A 19,474-nucleotide genomic window follows, 5' to 3' on the forward strand; every position below is an offset into this window, starting at 1 on the left:
GCTTCTGGTGCAACAGAACACCATGACAGAAACCGTGACAGAAACGCCGTTTACCTTCCTGCTGCAGTGATACCTATTTATCTACTTGTACTGGTGTGCTTTCAAACTACTAGGTTGGCAGGAGCTGGGACAGAGCAACGGGAACTCACTCCATCACAGGGATCTGAACCACCAATCTTCCGATTGGCAAGCCCAAGAGGCTCAGTGGTTTAGACCACAGCGCCACCCATGTTCCCCCAACAATTCATGGAGGGTAGTGTGGTCAGATAATGGAGATGTAATACATAGCTAGCATGTTCCCTCATGTTATTCAAGTCACCTATGTGATGGAGGCATTGAGGAGACAGAGCCAGTGTGGTGTAGTGGTTAAGAGCGGTAGACTCGTAATCTGGGGAACCGGGTTCGCGTCTCCACTCCTCCACATGCAGCTGCTGGGTGACCTTGGGCCAGTCACACTTCTTTGAAGTCTCTCAGCCCCACTCACCTCACAGAGTGTTTGTTGTGGGGAAGGAAGGGAAAGGAGAATGTTAGCCGCTTTGAGACTCCTTCGGGTAATGATAAAGCGGGATATCAAATCCAAACTCCTCATTGTTGTGAGTTTGGGTGTGTGTATGTGGTTAAGCTGTATGATGCCTGGGTCCCTTCTAATTCCTGGATCCAGCAAGGGTTAAAATCTGATAGAGGATCCCATTGTCAAATTAGCCAGGCAAGGTCCATAATGGCCCCTAAGTATGGGCCTTTGGTATAAGAATGGAAGTTGCTCTGTGCCAGAGGGCAAATGGCTGAGCTGCCTACTTCACCTGGCTGGTAATGAGAAGCCAATAGCCAGAGTATTGCCTATGAGAGAACTGAGCTAGAATCAGGCAGAAGCCAGAGGGTGAGAGCTATTCTTGAGTTCTGCTTGAATCCAAGGCTGTGGCTATGGGGCAAGCAGGACCTTCTGGGCTGTTAATGCTGGGAGCCCCTCCATCATAGGTTCAGGTTGTATATGTGTGTGAATAATCCATATGTCAAAAAGATACCACAGTCTCCAGTCACCCTCATTCCAAGGAAACAAAACCCTGGGTTGCCTGGAGCCCCTTGAATTTTGCACCCCTCAGAGATTTGCGTGGCGGGCAACAATACGAACCACAGTGTTTTTCTCATATTGCTCCATGTAACTGAGACACTGATCAATCAAAAAGTTACTAATTGCAACCATACTCTGCCCCCTTCATTTCGTCGCGCATGTTTGGTACAGCTGCATTGGACTGCAGAAGAAATCGGGTTTTATTTTAGCATTACTCCGTGTATACTCAGGGGGAAGGAAGCGAGGCTTCTGTTGTTATTTTGATGTTAGAACTAGGTACAACAGAGAGGGTGTGTGGACCACTAAGTGCCATCTGGTGCTATAAAATGTAAGACTGGACATATGAGGTACAGCCTGATATTAGTTAGCATTACAGTAGAATGTGAGATGTTTCCGCAAGACCTGAACTTTAGTGAACCTCATACGAATGAACCTGCAAACATTTTGCAAAGAAAATATCGCAGATATGTGAAATGATGCCTGACACAAAGGATGAAGGCCGATTATTCCCATTAGACCAATAGAAATGGAAAATAACACAGTGATAAGTCTGAAGTGCAGCTGGGGAAACATAGATTAAATATTATATAAGAATTTGATTGACGGATGAAGAGTCAGGCCGAGGTTGCCAAAAAAGCCTGAGAATTTCCATCGCTTGTGACGTTCAAGGCTAGGCCACCCATCTGTTTAGGAATAGGAATGATTTAGTAATCAGAAGTAATCTATCCTGCCACGATGCAGAGAAATAGACTCGATGGCCGACCGGTAGCTACCGTTCCAGTTTTACTGAGCTTGTGATTCATGGGAATAATAAGTCATTGGAGAAAACTCTTGGAAAAAATAAGTATTTAGAGTGTATTACTTTCAAATGTGTCTCTCTGTCTCTTTTTCTGTACCTGTTGAGTCATAAATATAAATATTTAAGGGGGAGAAACGCTTAGAGTTGGGACTCCCCTATAGCTCAGCTCTGGAGCTGATATCAAAATGTGGATCAGAAAGACTTATTTTATCATTAGGCATGGTAAGACAAAACCTGATTCCCAGTAGCAAGGATTTGGGGTGTGGAAAGTTTAGAAATCCAGATCTGGATTATGCGTCATCACTAAAGATTTGATTTACAACCATTTCTTTTGAGCCAATACTCACACTGTTGTGCCAGTGAAATAAACAAGAATATAACACTGGCAGAGAAATTTGAGGAACGGGGTCTGTCTGTCTCCTTGACTTGGCTAAACTGGACCTCTGGTCCAATCACTTTCAAAATGTATCTTGGCAGTCTTGGATAATTCTTGGTTATCTCTCCACTATATACTTAAAGCACATTATAGCACTCTAACAGTCATAGCTTCCCCCCAAAGAATTCTTGGAACTGTTGTTTTCCCTGCATCCTGTTCCCAGGATTCATTGGGGGAAACCACAAGCTGCAAATGTGTAGTGTGGAGGTAATCAGACTAATCAGATTAGAGAAATGAAAATGTGTCCATTTAGCAGTGCCGGCCCACCTATGAGGCAAGGCAAGCTGACTGCCTTAGGCAGCAGGATCCCCAGGGAAAGCAGAACTGACCTGTAAGGAATGCATGAGCAGCTGTGATGTGGTCCTTGGAGGCTGGATCTGCTGCCACCTCACAATGCCCCCTCTATAGCTGCCTCTTGTCAAATAGGAGGTGATAGTGGTCTCCCCTGAACCATGTTCCCAATGTAGATCTTTATTTGCGTGGACAGGCGGAGTCCCCAGATCCCGAGTGGTCCCCCCCGTCATGTGGAATAACGACTCTAGACAACGTGCTATGGGATTAAATTGGCCACAACTTTATTAAATTTCAAATGTGGGTAGACCTTGGCTCAGGCATTGGGCGTTCTCCCTCCCTAGTCCCCAGCCGGGGACCTAGGGAACATCAGGGTTATCCAGTGTGTGTGTGGGGGGGATGGGCCGGCTCTGGAGAACATATGTTCAAGCAGAGATAGCCGCCCCCGTTACGCCGCCGCAGGGGAGAGCAATGACGACCTTTCGGCGTACGGCCAAAGCCTCCCTTCAAAAACCCCTTTAACGGGGAACCCTGGTATCGCCGCTGCAAAGAGGAAGATGGACTAAAGGATTCCGCCCAAGGCCTGATACCGCCAAAGTTGTGACGTTTTGCTACGGGAAAGGCGAAACATGCCAATGCAGGGAAATTCCTTTCCTGCCCTTTAACAGCGACCTTAACGTAGCAGCGCCCGCATACCTGTGGAGACAGGTTAACCTGCAAAACCTATGAAGAAAAGATAACCTGCCAAAGAAGGCATTAACTGAGGGTGGGTAGGGTGGGAGAAGCTCTGGAGCCAAGTGAGGATTAACAATTAAGATCCACCCTCTATTGTGTGGGCAGGTAATCCCTCCCCCTACCTGGCCTGGTTTCCCTGGCAACGCTTCCCCCAGGTGGGATTGGACAACTCACTGGGGTAGGCGGGGACCTCCAGGTATCCCACCTGAGGGAAGGCAAAGCCTATGCTGATGGGGCCACTCCAGATCCAGGGCTGCACGCGTCCCCGCAAAGGGCGCCCCCCGTTTTAAGTGGGGAGCGGTCATTCCCCCTTGATGTAGATCTTCACTCATCCCTTCTTCCCTGGAGGGGCAGGGGTGCCATTTTGTAGTTCACCTCAGGTACCAAAACGTCTTGGGTCAGCCCTTCTTTCAGTCACCTCTAGCAAAGGAGATAAATTTAACAGTCTTCTCAAACTCACTGGACCAGGGGTATGGTAAAGGGTGACCCAGGGGACCTAAATCCCTGCTCTTCTGCACTAGGCTCCAGGTATCCAGCCCCTTTGATTCCTTGCTTTAAAACTGTTAAAATGCTGCTTACAGGACAGCTGAGCACACCGCAAGCTGCAGTGCTGGAGAAATCTCAGTCACCCTCTACAGTGGTACCTCGGGTAAAGAACTTAATTCGTTCTGGAGGTCTGTTCTTAACCTGAAGCACCACTTTAGCTAATGGGGCCTCCTGCTGCCGCTGCTGCACGATTTCTGTTCTCATCCTGAAGCAAAGTTCTTAACCTGAGGTACTATTTCTGGGTTAGCGGAGTCTGTAACCTGAAGCGTATGTAACCCGAGGTACCACTGTATCTCCATTTGCCTGGAGGCAATGTACATGTATAGACATTACATTAGCATATGCTAAATTTTGGTATATTTATGTCATGGGCCTGCATCCTGAGTCCTGAGAGTCCCCAACCCTGGCTTAAAATTAAATATGTAAGGCCTGGGGAATAGATTGGAAAATTGGGCTGGGGACTGACTTAAGGTTTTTTTTTTTCCTCTCCCCATCCCCCCCCCCCCAAATTTAGAGGGACTGGAAGAATCAGAACCATCGTTCAGCCTCGTCACTGAGATCCAGCTCCAAGGGCCTTCTGGAGGTTCCCTCACTGCGAGAAGTGAAGTTACAGGGAACCAGGCAGAGGGCCTTCTCAGTGGTGGTGCCCGCCCTGTGGAACACCCTCCCATAAGATGTCAAAGGAAATAAACAACTACCTGACTTTTAGAAGTCATAGTGGTTAAGAGCGGTAGACTCGTAATCTGGGGAACCGGGTTCGCGTCTCCGCTCCTCCACATGCAGCTGCTGGGTGACCTTGGGCCAGTCACACTTCTCTGAAGTCTCTCAGCCCCACTCACCTCACAGAGTGTTTGTTGTGGGGGAGGAAGGGAAAGGAGAATGTTAGCCGCTTTGAGACTCCTTAAAGGGAGTGAAAGGCGGGATATCAAATCCAAACTCTTCTTCTTCTTCTTCTTCTTCGTGTTTTTAATATTCTGTGGGGAGCCACCCAGAGTGGCTGGAGAAACCCAGTCAGATGGGAGGGGTATGTATAAATAAATAAGTAATCAGGGAACTGTCCCCCCCCCATTTCCCTCAAGGAAAATATTCACCTAAAATTTGGGCAGAGCATTAACCAAACACCTTCTTCCTCCTCCTTTCAGGGGAACAAATGGGAAATGGAGTGTGCAGATGGAAAAGAGGGCAGGACTTCTACAACTTTAATCGTTGGATAGAAGAGGGGATTTCAGCAGGTATAGCCTGTCATATAAGCAACGTCTGCTGCAGTTCCCTCTTCTACAGAATTTATGGTGCCTGTACTCTTTGCTTTGAGGGACGCGGGTGGCGCTGTGGGTTAAACCACAGAGCCTAGGACTTGCCGATAAGAAGGTCGGCAGTTCAAATCCCCATGACGGGGTGAGCTCCCGTTGCTTGGTCCCTGATCCCGCCAACTTAGCAGTTCGAAAGCACATCAGCGTGCAAGTAGATAAATGGGTATCGCTCCGGCAGGAAGGTAAACGGCGTTTCCGTGCGCTGCTCTGGTTCACCAGAAGTGGCTTAGTCATGCTGGCCACATGACCCGGAAGCTGTACACCGGCTCCCTCGGCCAATAAAGCGAGATGAGCGCCGCAACCCCAGAGTCGGTCACAACTGGACCTAATGGTCAGGGGTCCCTTTTTACTCTTTGCTTTATGGACGTCAGCGCCCCTAGGCCTAGAACGACTCAGGACTGATCCATCCCCCATCTAGTTCTTACGTTCAAATTTTCATGGTCAGCATGGATGCTCCTCTTATCTTAAAACAGTCCCAATAACGTCTCAAAAAGTCCCATCTACTTCATTTTAAACTGCTGATTCCGTCCTGCCAGCGAGATGAAATGTTACACAAGCCTTAAAGATCTTTCTAACCTCTACAGCAATATTTCAAAGTAACAGTTTATTCAATTAAAGATAGAGCAGTTAAAAACAGACAATATTTTCAAAGTATCGTAGCAACAGGTGATTGAAACGTTGCCCGGAACTCTGGGGAAAGGGTTTGCCAAATAGGCAGAATTCTAGCGATATCTTTCTTATAGCAAATGGAATAAATCTAATATTGTTTTGGAGACATTACCCTGCATTACATCATGACATGAAATTCTTTATGCGTTCTAACAATAGGTGATGCACAGACAGAAGAAGGAAGACACATCTATGTGTATAAGTATAATAATAATAATAATAATAATAATAATAATAATAATAATAGCTGTGGTCCAGAGATTTCTTGTTCAGTATGCATGGCTGTTGATCATCTCTCCTCTTCCATGGGAGACTAGGCTACCCCTGCTTTCTCTTTACCAGCAGGCAAATACCGGTTTTTGTTCCAACAGGCCTCTGGCCACCAACTGGCTTGGTGGCAGGGTCTTCTGAGGGTATGTGTGTTGTTCTTTCCCCTGCCAGTGCTTTTAAATAGTTTTAAGTATTTTCAGTGCTGTTTTTAATAGGGTTACTTATTTAATTGTTTTTTTAACTGTTTTATTAAATTTGCTTAGTAACGTAACATTATTATATATATTCTATAAACAAAGAATACAGAACACAATTCATTCATACTACAATGCATACCTATATAGCATTAATATATATGGTTTCTGAAAAAGGGCTTACATAACAAAATCCATTCAAATTACCATCCAGTTTACCTTTTTTTTTTCCTCCCCTCCCCTCCCCTCCCCCCCCACTCCACCCCCCCCCCCCAGTCAGGCCTTCCTTCTTCATATCTTTATCCATGTACACAGTCTGTTCATTCGAGCTTGTATGTTAGGGTTGGCTTCCCCTCTTTCTATCCAGTCCCTGTAAAAAGCCCATTTATTTGTGATTCTTTGGCATTTGTTTTCCCATCTATCCTCTGCCACTATCTGTGCAAATATCTCTGATTGTACGTATTCAAAAACATAATCATTCCATTTTTCCATATTCCATTTGGCCTTTTCTTTCCATCCCAAAGCACTTATTTAATTGTTGTTGTTGTTTTTATTTCTTGAGTGTTCTAAGTTGTAACTGTTTTCCTTTATGCTGAGAGCTGCCTTGGGTCCTGAGAAAATATCAAATAAAATATAGAAAAGGCTCTAGAGAGAGAGAGTGTCCGTCATGTTCCTCCACTAATCTCACCCAATGTAAAGGCCCAATTATACTGATGGAAACTGATGCCATTATTAGGCAAATTGAGGCACAAGGAGATGTGATGAGGTGATGGCATGTGATCTGACCTGTGCCCATGAAGCTAGCCTACTGACCTCAGGTGTGGTGGAGGACTCTATCCCATCACCAGTGTTTAAGAAAGAATGAACTGTCAGGCTGGCTTCTGTCCATGGAATAGGAGTGGGCAATATCTCGCCCTTTGCCTCAGGCAGTAGAATGCCTTGGGCTGGACCAGTGTGTAATTATGATTGGTAGTGCTGTTAGATTTCTACGTACCAAGAGAGGCACATTTTTCTCCTGAGACTCCAGTTGCTTTTCACCAGCTAAGCCAGCCTGTATCTCTCTTCCACCATCAAAATTTAATCCAATATAACATATCAACTTACTTCCCGGCGTCCTTCAATCACAGGGAACACGACTCTCCTGTGTAGACCTAAAGGTCATTATTTCCCTTCTCTCCAACCTTCCCCCCTCATGTATCTCAATTATGATGATATTTGACACTGGCCAACAAAATAATATTTTGAGTTCTGAAGCCTGAAGCTGTGCTGAAGTCTAGGAAAATATTCCCAGTGATTTCATTTTCCATTGACCTCAACAGGCTTTGCACCAGGTCTTCTATGACCTACTTCCTTTGTGTAAAACCAGACTGGTAATTGTATCAATTTATCTCCTGCTAGTTAGTTGACTTATTTCCATCTCATGCAGTCACTGTTCGTCAAGAAAATCAGCAGGTCGGTACAGAGGCTGGGTCATATGGGTCCTTCATTGCTTCAGTATTCCTGAAATGTCATTCGTTCATCATGCTGATTTTTTAAAAAAAGCAAGTTCCTGCATGGAATGACAGCAACAACAACAACAAAAAGAAACTCTATAGCCTTTATAATTGAAACAATGGTAGATGGCGGTTTGTTGCCAGATTTTTTCATCGGCCTTCTTTAATTCTGCCTTTTGGTTACATGATATCTCTAATGGGATATATTCAACTTCTGAGGTTGAAAAGCAACTTCCAAACAATATTCATACCATGTGCATTCTTCAGTGCACAACTCAACATTTGAGCAGAACCCCCCTTTGCCAAAAGAAAACAACAACAGGTTTTTGTGGTCCCTTAAAGACCGACAGATTTAGGGTGCAATTCTATAGGTGTCCCAGGGGGTCAAAGGATAGAGTGGGACATCTTTTCTACTTGCAAAGGGGAAGCCTCTGGAAACGGAGAGGGAGATTCGGCCTCACAAACACCCCTGTTATTGGCAATGCCTTTGCAGCTCTGGGCTGGCAGGACTTTGGTGGCTGTGCTGACAAAAGAGGGCATGCCAGAGCCATGCCAGGGAGAAATCAAGGGAAGTGCTGAGCCCTGAGATATATCCCAGAATGGGTCAGGGGGTGGGATTTTTGCCAGCAAGGCAGTTGGCATATTGATTTCCAGAAAATCTGTGAAATAAAGGCCCAAAGGGGAAGGGAATGGAGAACAACCACCCGACACAAACTTTCTGCCCAGTTGACTGTGCCAGCTCAGGGTCTGTCTTCGGTTATCCCTCTTCCACTCACTTTGGGTTGTGCTGCTGCTACTGCTGCTGTTGTTGTTGTGAGACAGGCTTTCCTGGACTAGAGTCCACCGTGTCAGATGAACTCATGAAGTGGGCTCTACAAGACCCTCCAAGTGTCCCTATTTTCCAGGGACAGTCCCAGATTTACTGAAGCCATCCTGGTTTCATATTTGATCTTGGAATGTCCTGCTTCGCCTTAGGGTGTCCCTATTTTAATTGGAGAAATGTGAGAGACTCTGGAGTTATCCGAACCCCGAGCCATCTGAAGAGAGTCCTGTATAGGGAAGGTTTTTAAAAAATGTTTAATGTTTTATTATGCTTTTATATATGTTGGAAGCCTCCCAGAGCAGCTGGAGCAACTCAGTCAGATGGGTGGGGTATAAATAGTAAAATAATAATAATGGTAATCTGTGCTTTTTTTCTTGAAAAAATGGTGCTGGTACTGGGTACCCTTGAGTACCCACAGAAAAAGAACTGGGAAGAAGAAGAAGAAGAAGAAGAAGAAGAAGAAGAAGAAGAAGAAGAAGAAGAAGTCCCTGTTTTCACTGGAGCAGTTTGAAAGCACACCAGTGCAAGTAGATAAATAGGTACTGCTGTGGCGCGAAGGTAAATGGCGTTTCCATGCGTTCTGGCTCCCATCACGGTGTCCCATTGCACCAGAAGCGGCTTAGTCATGCTGGCCACATGACCCAGAAAACTGTCTGTGGACAAACACCGGCTCCTTCGGCCTGAAAGCAAGATGAGCGCCGCAACCCCATAGTTTCCTTGGGCTGGATGTAACCATTCAGGGGTCCTTTACCTTTTACCTTGTTGGAAGGTATGCTCTACTCCACAAAATCTTATACCACAATAAATTGGTTCCACAAGACGCAGAATACCCTTACAGAATTTATGCCCCTCCCCAAAACAAAAGGCCCTTCTCATCTCCCCCCACCCCAAAGCCCTTGATGTATCTGAATTAATTCATAGAAATGGACTTTATTCCCTGTTCCATTGGTAACCATCCTTGGTTACATTATAGTCAAAGGTGAGCCAAGAGTTGTATGTGGCATGAACCACTCCCACGGCTCATAGCTTGCGCCTGCGTTTTGTCTCTATGGTGTCTGTGTCACAGCGAAAGGTGGAATCGCTCTCCCTCAACTGGATGGCTGTGCACGGTCCGCTCCATTTTTGAGTGTACGAAAGAAAGGGGAGGCTTCCACGTATCAAAGCACACTTTCCCGAAACACCTCACAGGGCTTATATGAGCCACAATCCATGGCAGATGCACAGTGGAGAAGAAAGGGGCGAAGCAGAACAGAGTAGAAGGTGACAGTGAAAGAAAACAGACCCTGGCTGAAGCGTTTCAAGAACCAGGGGTGGGGGTGGGGGGGATCATAACGTTTTGCTCTACGAAGCCCTTTTGGCAGAGATGAGGCCCAATATGCTTTCTCAAAGGATGGCTATAAATTGGAGGTGTACAAAACAGACAACACGGTATTGTTTCCTGTGCCAGCCTTTTCGTAGGTAAGGGGCTGTGGAGTTATCTGAACCACTTTAGGGCATGCAAAAGCAGGAAAAGGAGGAGGAGGAGAGAGCGGAAAGGGAAAAGGAGAGAGAGAGTTTACCAAACAAAATCAAAAGAAACTGCCTTACATTGAACCAGACTGCCGTGAGGCACTTAGCCAGTGCTTTCTCACCAGCCAGATTGGCTGAAAAGGCCAAGTCAAAGTGCCATGATGCCATAGGGCAGGAGTAGGGGGCTGCCTTGTCACAAAGGGCCCAGGACAGTGGGGGCCGCCCAGAGGCAAAAGTGGGCAGAACTACGACTATAAAGTTCACCTTTCTACAGTACAGTGGTACCTCGGGTTACATATGCTTCAGGTTACAGACTCCGCTAACCCAGAAATAGTACCTCGGGTTAAGAACTTTGCTTCAGGATGAGAACAGAAATTGTGCTCTGGTGGCACAGCAGCAGTGGGAAGCCCCATTAGCTAAAGTAGTGCTTCAGGTTAGGAACAGTTTCAGGTTAAGAACGGACCTCCGGGAACGAATTAAGTACTTAACCCGAGGTACCACTGTACTCTGGTTTCTACATACGCTAGCACACTCTTCTCTATCCTCCCTGCAGAGAAGCACTATCTGAGTTCAAGCACACATTCACACCCAACAGTGTGGCCTGGAGAGAGACCCAAGGCGCAGATAAAAAGTCCCAGAGGGCCACATTTTGGCCCTGGGGCTGAGGTTCCCCATCCTGCCATAGGGACTAGGATGTGGGCTCCCAACACAAGAGAGGTCAAAAAATTGCCATTAAGTTATGGAGGGGAGAAGGGGAAGGGATGTTCAAACGAGACAGAATGTTTGCAGAAGAAGAAGAAAAACACTGTGGCATTGTGTATCAGCTAACAAAACCATAGAATACTAAATACCACTCCATGTCAAGTTTCCAATACAGTGGTACCTCGGGTTAAGTACTTAATTCGTTCTGGAGGTCCGTTCTTAACCTGAAACTGTTCTTAACCTGAAGCACCACTTTAGCTAATGGGGCCTCCTGCTGCCGCCGCGCCACTGGAGCATGATTTCTGAAGCAAAGTTCTTAACCCGAGGTACTATTTCTGGGTTAGCGGAGTCTGTAACCTGAAGTGTCTGTAACCTGAAGCGTATATAACCCAAGGTACCACTGTATTGCAGATATCAAGTACTAAAAAGTAAATATATATTTTGGTGCCCTTTAAAACACCAATACCCAGAATCCACCTGAAAACTCTAAGGACATACTGAGAATATTCAGCATCAAAATTTCACAGTAGACTTTTGAGGAGGATTTTGGAGGTGAAATTAATTGGGTGTGTTCACATTGCCACTTTAGAGCTCATTGAAGTTGCGTGTGTTTTTGATGAGTTTCAAAGCTTTTTCCCACCTAGTTGTTCACACCAACATGGCTTCATTGTTGTCAGATTTGTTTCTGTTTGTGTACACACCAGGGACATGCCTGTACCCTATGTGAATGTGTTCACACTTTGGCTACAGATTAATTAGGAACAGTTTGAGGACTCTAATCTGTGTGAAGCTGATTTGAGGAAAAAATGCATCAAATAAGTTCTTATAATAGTGTACAGGGTACATTTGCATTTCGATAGTGTAGTGTGAGCACAGATTAAAAACTCAGCCCTGGAAATGCAGGGAGTGCTCAGTAAATGGGAGTCTGAACACAGCACTAGTTCATATGATGTATGAATCATCCGCATATCTATTTTAACATTTATCATTTCACTACAGATTTAGATGACTAGTTTAAAACCAGTAGACCTTGACAGTGTGGTTTATGCTACACAGAGGCTGGCATTCTCCACTTTGGAAGCAAATAGTGCTGGTGTGATCCAAGATGGCAGCCATCTTCTGAACAACTTTCATCCAACAAAAGCCCTCAAAGTGAAACTGAACAATTCAGATTTTGTCCAAGCTGAGAACATGACAACATTTTAAGTGGGAATCAGATCTGTTACTAATTTATGCCCAACACCGAAACTGTGTCTGGCGTGGGGCGTGGGGAATTGTTCATAAGTATGGACTCTTCTTCATCTAGGTAACAGTGGAGTATTGTGCTGGTTGTTTCGTTTCGTTTGGTGCCATTTCTTTTCCAACACAAAATGTTAAAATACTCAGCCAATCACACAAGCCAGTTGGCTGCAAATTCCAATTGCTTTAAAAAGGAATAAAAACTCAGGCATTTAGGAATATCCTTCTTTTTAAATAAAAAATATATACTGGCTAGTAAGAAATAATTGAAATGAGGTGTGCTAAGTGTTACTGAAATTAGCAGCCCTTTCCTTAACTACCAGACCCTCCTCTTCACTAGGTTAACAAAGATTCATCTCTAGGCCTTGGCACAAATGCCAATAAATATTTCTGTCCATATATTTCCGCAGAGTAAAAAAACCAACTCTTCTCCAAGGAGTCTTGTGGAACCTGTAGACTAATGGATTTAATATGGCCCACACTTCAGTGACTTCACCTGATCCATGAACTGTCTAGTCTATGAAGTACCACCCTTAAGCCACCTCTGATTACGCAGAATTCTGAATTGCCAGGAGAGCTGACATGGGTAGAGTAGGTTCTCCGCTGCATGTTAACTCACCAATTAGACTTACTCCCAGGTAACTGTGCATAGAATTCTTGCCCCAGTCAGGTTAATCTTTAGAGGTGGCTTGACAGATAGACCATGAGGTTTGAAAGAGAAAGAGACTGCTTGGAATGGGCTGTTTCATCCATTTTCCAGCAGAAACATTTACCGTACTTTCCCATGTATAAGACGAGCTGTTTTCATTTTTAGAAATATGTTTAAAAATTGGGCTCGTCTTATACACGGATAGTGCAGAGCGTTGACTGGCGATTGTCTGCTGCTGCGAGCAGGAGATTGTCAGTGGCGGCAGGGTGGGTGATAGGCGGTTGCGGCAGGGCTGCTGTTGATAGGCTGGTGCTGCGGCAATTGGGCAGTGCAATTGGTGGCTGCTTGCAGTGAGTGGGCAGTTGATTGGTGGATTTGCGTTGGTCTGGTGGGTGAGCGAATTTATGCAACCCCCTCCCTCCCAAAAGCTCCAAAACTGAGGGCAATCCCCTCCAAAACAAAGACCAGTGAGGGGCGTCTTATACATGGGGGCGTGTTGTACACGGAAAAATACGGTACATTCTGCAGTGTTTGTCAAATATGTTTGTCAAATTCTAAATGGTTAGAATGTACGATCAATTCAGATCCAGAAAGGAGAGATAGTGTTAGCAGTGCTTGCTTGATATAGAGATAGAAAGTCATTATCTGCACGAGGGATGTGTAAAGACAAAAGGAGACTTAGAAGAATGCGCCTATCACATCTGCATGTGGGGTTTTGCATGAGTGATGGAGAGGAACACAATGGGAGAGGACCATGCATCCAGATAAGTTAAATACACATCCAAAACTGATTTAGAAGAAAAATACTTCCTCAAATTCTGAACACATATTTCCTTTTTAACTTAAAATAAAAATGGGGGGGGGGGGTTGAATGGCCAATGAACGGATAGGGCCCTATGTGGCTCTCTGACCCAAACACAAAAAGAAAAGTCAGGGATAATTAACAGAGAAAGGTCTATACTCAAGTATGGGTTATGATCCCTTCCCAAGAGGGTGGCTGTTTCACTTGCAGACACTTCAGATGTCTGCCACGGTCACTTGGATTTGAGAAATGGTTGGATTTTGTGTCATATGTCATATGTGTTACATGAAATGCAATACAGGAGAGCTGACAGGAGGATACATTGAGGCAACTATTCTTCCAGTATTGTTCTTTTTTAAAAAAAAAATAATAATATTTATTCCAATTTTAAAGATTACAAAAAAGACAAACAACCAAGAAAAGAAAAAAAAAGAAAAAAGAAAAAACCTTCCCACAACTCATTTTTCGTTTGCTTGTTTCCTTGACCTCCTCACACCTCCCTTTTTTGTATTCTAGTTCAATTAGATATTTCAGCAAATCCTTTCCATCTTTGTTTTTATCCTAATAATTTATCTTAACATACTATAATTTTACACTCTCTTCTTTCACCAATTAACTATCTATTTTTACTTAATCCTTTATATCATTTCTGCTAAGACCACAAAACTTCATTCCAACATCCTTCTAACATTCCTTAATTTTACAATGTTTCTGTAAATAAACTTTAAATTTCTTCCAATCTTCTTCCACCTCTTCCAGTATTGTTCAAGCAAAGCAGCAACAGCCACAGTTGAAATTGAAAACAAGTCATCACCATGAGCATTGAGAAGACCCTATGAATTGTCTGTGGGGGTGGGAAATCGTATTAATGCCAAACCACCCCAAGCAAAAAATAATTCCCCAGTACAAAATTGTCGGTTGTGATTGTCCAAGGAAATACGCCAAGTGCATTTTAAATAGAAAACAGCAGGCTTTCAACACAGGTTGCCTCCAGACAGTGTTTTGCAGGAGAGGTTCGAGCAGAGACTGGTGATTTAGGTTTGCACAATTAAAGTGGATTGCTGTGATCTGTCACCCTAGAGCAGGGGTCAGCAACCTAAGGCCCATGGGCCAGAAGCAGCCGGCGGAGGTCGTTTGACCGGCCTACGAGCTGCCCCCGAACTGAGCTGCCCACTCACGCAGTGCACTAAACCAGCGCAGCGCGGCGTGGGCACTCGCTTCCGCGGCACCGGAAATCGCGTCTGCGCATGCAGAGACACCGGAAATCACACACACAGGTGCAATCCAGCCCACAAAGGGATCTCCACGGGACCGATCCAGTCCAGGCAAGATAAACCTTGCTGAACCCTGCCTTAGAGCAACAACTCCACTTAAAAACAAAACAAAACAAGTTTTTTAAAAATTACTACTATTATTTTGCAGTTAGGAGTGCGGTGGGGAAACACACTGAGAAGTGTACCAACGATAGAAGAATGGCAGATGAAGATGATGGATTTTTCAGAGCTAGCCAACCTAACTAGAAGAGTCCACAACCAGAAGGAGGAGGAGTATCAGGAAGAGTGGATTAAATTTAATGATTACTTAGTTAAATATGTTAAGTTAAATTAACTGAAAACAGCTTGGAGATACTTAATTGGCTTAGGATTTTATTTATGTTAAGTGATGAATTAATATGTTTAATTTCATAATGTGAAGATCTAAGGTTGTTGATGTTTAAGTTAAATTTTATAAGAACTGTGATTTGGAAAACCGTTAAAAGGATAGCAGCTGTTGAGAAGAAAGAAAGGGGCGAGCTAGGGCTGCCCCAAGCTTAAGTGCCCCCTAGTAAGCTCGCCCCTACTGCCAGCCAATTGGCTGGCCGCTGTGGGTGATGAATAATAATGACCCTGGGAAATCCCTGAGTCCCGCAGGGTTGCAGACAGCCCCGCAAGAATGTAGGTGGGGGCTTGAGCCCGCAACCCCCCCTCCTTATGTCAGGAGTGGCTTTGGAAAACCATTAAAAGGATATGCAATGAAATTCAACCAAGGGGAAACAAGGAAGTTACTTAACAATGTTAATAAGTGTAATTTTCAATAAGGCTATGATTTATGTTTGTTTGTCTTATGTGTTTGTTTGTTTGTTTATAATGTTGTGAAAACCAATAAAAAAAATTTGGGGGGGAAAAGTGTAGGATGAAAGAAAATATTAACAGGGAGATTTATAAATGCCATGCAAGCAAACAAGGGTGACTGCTCATTGTTGTATAACCTACCTGAAAGCAGACCAGAATGAAAGCTCAATAAAGACTTTGAGCTTTTCTAGGTACAGGCAGAGGCGGCTCTACTGTGAAATTTGTGAAGCATAAGCTTCAGTGCCCTGAATCCCAGAAAGCCCCCAGAAGAGACTTTAGCCACATTGCTTTAAGGAATTGAGTCAAATTGAGTGTGAGAGTCAAATTGGTGTGGTGATCCGTTGTGGAATATCCCCATTGAAGCAGATAACAGTGGTTACCCAGACTTTGTTGCTGGGTGTGAAGGGACCTCCATGACAGTTCAAGCTTCAGGCCCCAAAAATGTAGCTCTGTCACTGGGCACAGGTCCAAGCAGTTTTTCTTTTGCCTCACCACTTTCCTATGGAAATCCCGGTTGCCATTTGTTCCGATTTGGCGCTAATTTGCGGGTTTGCACAGGGAGGAAGCGGTGGGGCAAATGGAGCTCTGGCTAAGTCCTGTACAGTGGTACCTCAGGTTACATACGCTTCAGGTTACATACGCTTCAGCTTACACACTCCGCTAACCCAGAAATAGTGCTTTAGGTTAAGAACTTTGCTTCTGGATAAGAACAGAAATCGTGCTTTGGTGGCGCGGTGGCAGCAGGAGGCCCCATTAGCTAAAGTGGTGCTTCAGGTTAAGAACAGTTTCAGGTTAAGAACAGACCTCCGGAACAAATTAAATACTTAACCTGAGGTACCACTGTACTAACCCTTATCCAAGCTTTGTGCAAATTTGAAGGCTAAGTAAAGAGGTTGCATGGAGCAGCCCTCCAGCTTCTCAGCTCAAGACGTATCACAGGCAACTGCAATTTATTCCAACAGGCAACAAGGTCCACCTGCCTTCATTTTCTTAGCTGGAGTAATATTTTCCAGGTTTCATTTTTGCAACTGTACTTCAAAGCCCGGATAAAAGAGACAATGCAGGTGGCACCTGATTCAGCAACAGGGAATCGTTATCCGTGCAAGGGATGTGCAAAAAACCCTGAGGGGGGCTGAAGGACACATTTATCAAATAAGAGTGTGTGGGGTTTTTCGTCTGCATGGTGGGGATCACCGCACTGACAAAAGAAGAACCACAGACCCTAACAGGTTAAATGCACATCATTCATCATATCAGACGATTTCTCGTTTAATTGGTCTTCTTGCATTCAGTTCTAATTAGGAGATGATTGCAAAACTAGCTTGAACAGCCAAGGAATGAAAGGATGTCTGTGGCCTCGCACGGGGGCTCCCAGCCATATAAAGCATCACATGTCACCAGTACCTACTTTGTTCTTCTCACTTTGGACCTCACAGACTGATAAGAAAAGGAATAGTGTTCTAACCCAGAAGTAAAACTGTTGCATGATTATAACCCTGACAACCTCCTCCTAATGAGCTTCCCTGCAGATAGAGGGGAAGAAAGTGCTTTGATCTGTCAGAGCGAGGAAGCTGAATGAAGCACAGTTTTATGGAAAGGAATCTGATTAGGACTGCTCTTGCAGTAATCAAAGTCACAAGCTACCATCTGAACCATTTGTGAAATTCAGATAAGATTAGGCACTTGTCTGATAAGTCATTATGATCAATAGGAGCTAATTTTATCCGGGTCCAGGGAGAGGGACATGGCGGCAAAGCAAGAGTCCTTTTCGTCGTGCTTTTAGAGCTTAAAACCAATTTTGACATTCAAGGCACTGATAGCTTGACTGCACTGATGCTAGTAGGATTCTAACAGAACAGGACTTTGGAGACCCAAATCACTAATACAGTCATACATCATGTTACATCCGCTTCATGTTACGTTCTTTCAGGTTACGTCCCACGACAACCCGGAAGTACCGGAAAGGGTTACTTCCGGGTTCGCCATGTGTGTATGCGCAGAGGCGCAAAATGACGTCACGCACATGCGCAGAAGCAGCGAATCGCAACCCGCGCGTGCGCAGACGCGCTGCTATGGGTTGCTTTCTTTTCATGTTGCGAACAGGCCTCCGGAACGGATCCCGTTCGCAACCAGAGGTACCACTGTAAAGGAACTCCACCAAAGTCACTGATAACATGCAAGGAAGGAAGGCAATCAACAGCACAATCTGATTGATAGATAGATAGATAGATAGATAGATAGATAGATAGATAGATGATAGATAGATAGACAGAGATAGACAGAAATAGATGATGATGATAGATAGATAGATGATAGATAGATAGATAGATAGATAGATAGATAGATAGATGATAGATAGATAGATGATAGATAGATAGATAGATAGATAGATAGATAGATAGACAGATAGACAGATAGATGATAAATACATAGATATAGATAGATATTTATATCATCCACCAGCTGAAGCAGTGACAGCTGATCAGATAAAATTACCAAATTATAGTTAGATGCATTATAGTTAGTCCACACTTCCCTTTGTCCCTCAATTTCTTTCATTTGTTCTATGATTTCTAGTCACTGATTTTAGATTCATAGAATCATAGAATTGTAGAGCTGGAAGTGACTCTGAGCATCATCTAGTCCAACCCCCGTGATGCAGGAATAACCAGTTGTCCCATACAGGGATCAAACCTGCAACCTTGGCATTGTCAGCATCAAACCATAACCAGTTGAGTTGTCATCCTGCTGCTTTCCTTAAGGAAACCCATGGTTTGCTGCAGAATTAGAACAGAAATCAATCAGGTTTTCTACGGGTTGACATTTGTTCTGATTCAGCAGTAAACTGCAGGTTTTCCTGGGGAAAGCAGCAGGATGAAAAACTTATCAGACTCAGGCACAGAAATCATGGGACAAAACAAAAATGTGGGTTAGTCCTGAGACTCAAAAGCATGACAGTCATCCTTATTTTAATGGGAGCTGCTAAAAAAATTGTGGTCTTACTGTCTTGGTTAATTTTGGGCTATGTCCTGTTAGCTTTTGATCACAACAGTGATGAAATTGAAATCTTTAAAAAAATAAAATAAAAATTAATTGGCATAAACACATACAGAATACAATAAAAAATGACAGATGTAGCAAATAAAAATAAATGTGAAAATAGAAAAATAAAACACAGGAAGGGTAAAGAAAACAGCAAAATACTGAAAATACAATGCGACATTCAATTGTCGCATGTGAGAAGAGAATAGTGGGTCAGTTCAGTTCTCAATAAAACCTCTCCTATTTATCTGTAGAGCAGGGGGTTCAAATGAGTTAGCATAGGAGATAAACTACCATATTGGGTAAAAAAAAAGCTCAATTTTTGATGAACCATTAAGGACTCTCCATTTATATGTGAAATTGAAAGCTTGGTAAAGCAAGAGATATACTGAGACAGTGCCTATTTCAAAAATGTGAACAACAAGAAGTACCAACGAAAGAAGAGCGGTAGATGAAGATGATGGGCTTTGCAGAATTGGTGAAGCTGACAGGAAAAATCCGAAACCAGCACGATCAAGTATTCCAAAAGGACTGAAGTAAATTTATACGCTATCTGAAAGAATATTGTAAGCAATTAACAACACTAGCAGGGTTTTCTGAAGACTTGTAATGAGAAATTTTCTATCTTTCTATTTAAATTTTGAGCTATTTTGTAATGAGTGTAAATAGAATTGGAAAACATACAAAATGCAATGATATAAAGGTTAATTTTGAAAGCCATGAGGTGGGAGGGAAGAAAGTCAATAGGCTCTAAAGAGCCAAAGTGGTAAAGTGTATAATGATGG

Source organism: Podarcis cretensis (genome assembly GCF_951804945.1).
Source record: "Podarcis cretensis genome assembly, chromosome: 3".
NCBI lineage: Eukaryota > Metazoa > Chordata > Lepidosauria > Squamata > Lacertidae > Podarcis > Podarcis cretensis.